This window comes from Lathyrus oleraceus, chromosome 3 (assembly GCF_024323335.1).
Source record: "Lathyrus oleraceus cultivar Zhongwan6 chromosome 3, CAAS_Psat_ZW6_1.0, whole genome shotgun sequence".
NCBI lineage: Eukaryota > Viridiplantae > Streptophyta > Magnoliopsida > Fabales > Fabaceae > Lathyrus > Lathyrus oleraceus.
In genome coordinates, this window is record NC_066581.1 from 32,211,524 (window position 1) to 32,218,837 (window position 7,314).

Sequence of the window (7,314 nt, forward strand, 5' to 3'; positions counted from 1 at the left end):
TGGAGATTGATGCTTGCAAAAGGTTCAAAAATGATGGTAGGTGATGCACCAATGAGCAAGGGCACGAGCTCTTTTGAATTTTTCAGAAAAAAGTCCAAGTGAAGGATGAGAGTTTTTGAGAGGAAATGAATTTTTTGATCTGATTTGTGAATAGTGGCTAGGGTTTTTCAGTCTGAAATGAGTCATATATACTACTGATTAACAATGCTAAGCTTGGTTAATGAAGTGGTAAGTGAAATTAGCTTAAATGAAGTGTTTTGGTAAATTGTTGAATTTACTCAAGTTGCATGTGCATGGCATGCTACAGTGCGAAAATGGGCTTAAACAATCTCCAAATGTGGTTTCTGAACATTTGCAATTGGTAGAATGTATTGGCAAAGCTTAATTTGAAAGTCCATTTTTCACCCCTCTCTTTTTTAATTCAATGCACTTGAAAAAGGCTATTTTGATTTGATGATTTTTGGTGAAATGTGATGAAGGATTTGGATAGAGCATATCAAATGTGACTTGTAGCAAAAAACCTCACTCAATTTGGCCAAATGGTTTGAAAGTTATCTCACTTTGAAGTTCAAAAATTCTTGAGAATGATTTGATCATAACTTGCCAACCACACATGAGAAATGAGTGTTCTTGGAATTTTTGGAAATGGGAGAAGAAGATCTTCAACTTTCATGTTGGACAAAAATTCATTTGAAGCTTGTATGATGAAGTAATTTTGAGGAGAAGAACTTTCCATTTTTGGCAAATTCCAATTACAGGTCAACTTACTATTTTTGGAAACTTCTTGTCTGACCTCAAATTCTTCACTGTGGATGTTTGACATGTTATATGAGGCTTATATGGACATGAATGAGACCTCTCAGACCAATTCCCACCATCAAATCACTGATTAAATGCACAATTGACCACTGTTGACTTTGCTAGGGTTTTGGTTGACTGAACCATGTTCTGATGAATTCCAAGCCCTTACCACTTGAGATCTTGATTCAAAATGATGTCACAACTCATATGAACTCTTGATGAATGATCATGGTGCCCAAATTCTTCAAGAATGGCCACCATCCACTGTCCAATGAATAATTTGACTATTTTGACCTAGCTTGCTTCATCTGCAAGTAACATGGTTAGATGACAATATTCTTGTACTTTTGGTTAATAGACAGATGAAAAGCAATGATATACAAATGCAATACATGCTTGGTGATCAAGAACCACACTCACAAGATAACCCACCCACTAGGAGGGAAGCAAAGGTGTAGAAAGATCCTTGAGGCAATGATATGATATGATATGATGCCATGAGGGATCTTAGGGACAAAATTGGGGTCTTACAGGCCCCAGATGACCTGGACATGCACTGATGACCTTGAGCCTCTAACACTTGGTCAATGAACCCTGATTCATATAAGCTCTCTAGAATCCTCATGTCGCCTTCATCTCAAGGAAATGCTTGGTCTCTTTGCACAGATGGATTCTCTTGATGTCGGTCTTGACTGATAAGATGCAATGTACTACGCAATGCTAATGACCTAAAAAATGAAATGAATGTATGAATGGGGGGTGCAAATTTGAGGTGCTACAGGATCATAGAACTGCACCAACACACTCATCAGACCTTCATCCACTTGAGTAGCAAGAATAGATAGAAGCTTCCCATGGCGAGCTTTGAACTCCAAGGGATCTAATACATAGGATGTCAAACTCCTTAACTCTTTCAAGTCGGGTTGTCTGAAACTATACTTCTTCGTATTCCTTCTTTGCTTATCCATGTCTGAAAATTTGCAAATAAACCTCTTAAGTTCCTTGACAATTTTCTCATTGATGCTGATATGGATGTGTATGTATGCATGAATGCATGGATGCAACAATCACACTCAAGGATCAAGCAAATCACACCACACAAAGGTCACGGGATGGATCAAGTCATCCTTAATATCAATCATCCATTTTGGTGGATTCCGGCTTAGACCTTATCAACACCCAAGTTCCATTGATATTGAGGATATACGAGAACGGATCAACCGCGAATCAAGGGTTTGTTGCAAGTCATGAGCATGGAGTCTCGGTTAAGAACCACCCAAAGCGAGTGTACTATGGTTAAACCTGACAATCATGTTCTACAAGAGGTTCCCATAGTCATCATCCCCTCTTTCGGATATTATCGGATAAACGACTACTCGTATTCCAAAAATATTCTCAAGAGAGACTCTTGTAAGTGTAGTATCGCGTAACAATCGTATCAAATCTTACACTTGAACGATCTTCGCACTACGTCCTAAAATAGGCCAAGATGGGCTAGGTAATCTAAGGTCCTCGGCTTCTAAGGCATATATTGGAAAGAGTAATGCCTAACCACGACTACTCGAGTGACATTATTGATCCCAACATAACCTCCAGCAAGTGAATGGGCTTGCAAGTCAACTTGCTAAGGAATAACTCCACACAAGTCAACAAGACTATGCCATTCTCTTATCATAAGTGCACTCGAGTTCGGGTATAGAACTCATCTCACAAGAGACTACCAAGCACACAAGCAATTGATATATCAAGCAATTCATACATTACAAACAATACAGTCATCCCAAATTTGCACAAAAATATGTCGCAAATAATATAAACATACAATACAACAAAGGTAAAAAGTAGGCAAAACCCATTAGGCAAATAGTATCCCCAGCAGAGTCGCCACCTTTAGATTTATTGACTAAATCAAAAGTAAATCATACAATTCGAGTCGCCACCACACTTCTATTTATCCAAAGGAAAGGTTAGAAAGCAAACAAAAAAAACCGTGAAGTTTTATCAAATCAAAAACTAATTAAAATGTAAGAGATCTGGGTAAGGGGGTTGGTTATGCAATGGGAAGGTTTTAAGCACCCAAAACATCCTTAGTACTCTAAGGGATCCCTTTTTACAAATGTTGTATGGTAGGTTGGTATTTTGTGAAAATATTTGTGCAAACATGATTGGGGAGATGAGAGAAGAATATACAACTTATTTACAATTTTGTGTTTGAATGGATAAACCCATTGCCTACGTACCATCTTAAAAAAGGTAGGATCAAAATCTCGTAGTTCGGGGTAAAAATCTCAAAATAAATTGGTGAATTGATTGGTCAAAATCCTTAAGGTCTTTTGTTATCAAAGGGAGAAAACTCAACCTAAACCACAAATCCACCATGTGAGGAGAGCTTCAACATACTAGTGAGGGATCCACCCTATAATAAGTATGGAAGACTTATAGTCCAATCACTAAGGATACAGGTGAGGATTACATCAACCTCTATGATAACTTAAACCTAATAGCTAATGCTTATGAAAAGATTTGGTAAAAGTGGCCATTGGAACCACAAAAACAATTGAGTGAGTTGTATTTACAAATGAAGAGTATTCACAAAATAAAGTCAAAGTTGACTTAAGATTCAATTCAAAATAAGTGTTATGAAAAGAGTTTGAAAAATCAAAGTCATAGTGCCTAGGTTTCTAATTTTGAAAGCAATGTTAATGTTTGCACAAAAAAGTTTGGCTTGGGTTAGAGTGGAGAGAAGAAGAGAAAGGCTAGGTCCTAAACATGCAAAGATGAGAGAAGAGAAATAAGACCACTTGGAGTTCCCTTCTTGAGATCATAAAGATGATCCAAGTTGCTCATCTCCTTTGGATTTAGCAAGCAATAAGAAATTAACTCAAGCAATCAAGCAAATATTCAATCAAGCTCCTAGGATCTTCCAATTTGGGCTTGTCTCTCTTATCTTGGATGCTCATGACAATGGTCCTTCTAATTAGCTCGAGTTTGGGATCCCTATCACAAGAACACACAAATCAAAAAGTTCCACAATGCAATAAAAAGAATGGACAAGAGTGAGTTTAGAATTAGGAGTCCTTTCAATTCATCTTTCAAGATTAAGCATTCTAAAGGCATGAGGCCTAGTTGCTCTTCAACATATTTAGCATTTTAAAGGCATGAGGCCTAGTTTCTCTTGAAACTCCATTTAGCATAGGTAAGATCCTAAATCTAAGTCCTTTCTCCATTTGCATTGGGTTCACACAAACAAAAACAAAACAAGCACAAGGCAATAGTATATACACAATAATGTGCTCAAGTGAGCAAAAGGCAAATGGCATAAACATAAACATGAGCTCAAGTGAGCAAAGGGCAAAGACAAATGAATTAATGAGCAAGAAATTAAATTGCATTAAAGTAAATTGAAAGAATTAAATGCTTGAATTAAAAGTTAGTGATTAGTGGTTAGTGTTAGTGTGCCATAATGCAATTTAGCGCTATGTTAAGCAATCGTAAGTGGACTAATGTAGTAGTCACACCTATCTGAGGCCGGTCAATAAAACTATAGGTAAATAAACACAAGTTAGAGATCATGACTAGTAAGTCAAGCTCCTACAACTTACCATGCCAAAAGAAAAGAAGAATGACCTTGTATGGATTTAGGTTTTTTGTTTGACCAAGAAGCAACCTATCCTTAATGCAAAGCAAATCACTTGATCTTTGATCAAGATGAATTTGATTTGGATCAAAGAAGGTTAAGCCCCTCATATGTCAAGGCTAACCACCAATTATTAACTCATTGGTCAAAAAGAAAAGAAGAAGAAGAAGATGGAAATGGAATGTACATAATTGAAATTCAAAAGACATAACCAAAACACATTGATCAATCATGAATGGAATCAACATCAATCAATGGTAAACAGAAGTGAGATGAAGCTTAGAAGTCAAGAAATAACAAAAGTATTTTTGGTATTTTTTGGAATTAAAATAATACTTGAATTAAAATGAACAAATAAAGGTCAAACTTCAAATCCAATTCAAATCAACTTGGAAAAGTCCAACTGGATCATCATAAGTCTAACATGGTCAAACAAGGTTTGACAAAAAATTTCATCATTTTTTGAAAATAAATCTCAAATCAATTAAGAAATTGATGAGAATATTTTTCATAGATCCATCATCATCCAAAGATGTTAAGAAAATATTTTTGGCATTTTTGAATATCAAAAAGTATTTTAAATGAATTAAAAACAATCAGAAATGAAATAATTCACAAAAAATATTAAATGGAATTACAAAAATAATTAAAAATCATTTTTAGAAACTAGAATTTAAGAGAAAATTTTTGCAATTGGTCCCATATTTTTGTGATTCCAAATAAAGAAGTTATGAATTTTTAAAAATAATTGGAATAAAAGAAAATAAAAACAAAAATTAAAAATAGCAAAAATCCTGAGGCGTCGGATCCATTTCATTAATTGACGTGGCTGATCTGGTGGATGGGAAGCGCGCGCGCATGATGAACCTTGGTCAATAGTGAAACACATTGCATTAAATAAAGTCAATCAAACCAAAAGCCATGATTAGATCTGGAAGAGTGAATCCAAGGGCTCAGGTTCAAACGCGTGGGGACGATGGTGTACACTACCGTCTTCTCCGGCGAGAAGGCCAGTTCCGGCCACCTGTTGCAGGTTTTCAAACCTCAACCAAAACGCGCGATCTATACATCATTCGAAAGCTGGGGTGATGTACATCACCCCTGTAACCTTAATTTCCACTCAAGATCCATATAGAGAAAGAAATCTGAGATAGAAAAATGAGGTGTTCAATCTAAACTTGTTCAATTCACAAAATTAAGATCACAAATCAATTGCCTCTCACATGAGGACTTCAGAGATGCCAACAAATAAAAAAATGCTCAATATCCAAAGAGATTCGAATGAAAACAGTTGGAGGGAAAACCTTTGAAGTGCAGTTTGTATGAGCTTGATCCAATCCAAATCTTTAGTGCAGCTTGATCTTGAAGTAACAAGGAAGCAAGGCTAAGGATTTTGAAGCTGAAGATCAACCAAGGAAGTTGAAATTCAAGCTTGAAAAATGGAGAAAAAATTCAGAATTCCTTTAATGGAGGGTTGGGGATTCAGTTGTGTAGAGCTTCAGGCGCCTTTAGGTTGAGATTTGAACTGAGCAAAGCATCCTATTTATAGCCAAGGCTGATGGAATGTAATGAGATATTCGTGTGTGCATGAGCTTGGGTCCTCCATGCATGGGCCTGTACAGGCGCATGTAAGGCCCAAACTCAATTACATTTGAGTGCTGAACACTAATGAATGAAGTTTGGACGTGCAAATGGCAAGGCAATTTAGTGTGCAAGAAGATTTCACATGTTATGCATAATTGAACCTAAAACTTCACCTCTTCGAAAATGCCATTTGCAAAATTGAAACATAGTCATGTGGGTAATGGTTTAAAAGGTCTTGACATGAGGAAAAAATGTTATGTTGAGCAAAAATTCATTTGGAGTTGGGAAAATATTGAAAACTGGCCATGAAGTTCAATGTACAAATCATGTATATGGAAAATTTACCAAAATGGACCAACTTCAAGCCCTTCTGTTTCAATGATGCAAGTATCAAATCACAAAACATTAAACATAAAAGTTGTATATATTTTCAAGACAATCAATTTGGACTTAAAGTTTACATCATTTAGATTTTTGATGAGAAAGTTACGGGCACTTGAAGTTTGACTTTTTCCCATTTCAATGACTTTGGTCCAAAGTGACCTATAATGTTTTGTATTATCAAATGTGTTTATTTTAGGATTATGAAATTGTGTCCAACATAACAATTGAATTAGACATCTTAAAATTTCTAATTCACTTGTCCCACCTCAAAATAATAAAAAATGAGTGAGTTAGGTCCTTAGGAAGTTGACCCACAATTAGGGTTTCAGTCAAAATGACCTATAATGTTTTGAAATGAATGATGACCTTCCAAGTTTCAAATGAATTTTTTATGAACACCAAAGTTGTCCATATGGTTCTTAAGAACATTTTTTCTCTTAGGGTCATCTTCATTTGGCAAACACATCAAATGTTAGGTCTCAGTGGATTTCAAAATAGTCAGATGACTTGACTGATCAACTTCTCAAAGCCAAACTTCAAATCTTGATGAATGGATGATTGAGGACACTCATATAAGCTCATGTATGCATAAAATGATGAATTAAATAACTTCACTTGATTTTATTTTATCATAGGTTGAGGTTGCTTCATGAGCAAGGCACAATTAATGCACAATTAATGCACAATTGAATTAGGGTTTCCTTGGGAGACAATCCTCAAGCCCTTTGGTTTATCCTGATCAAATTGGCAAATTGAGATACTTGGAAGGCATATATGATGATTGAGAGCTTTGGGAACCATTGTCATGCTTGCTTTCACTTTCATCTGGCCACTTCAATGGGTATAGGAGCCTCCTAGGAGCCTTGGATCACATGACTGCTTGAGCTTCAAAGAAAACAAAGTTAGTG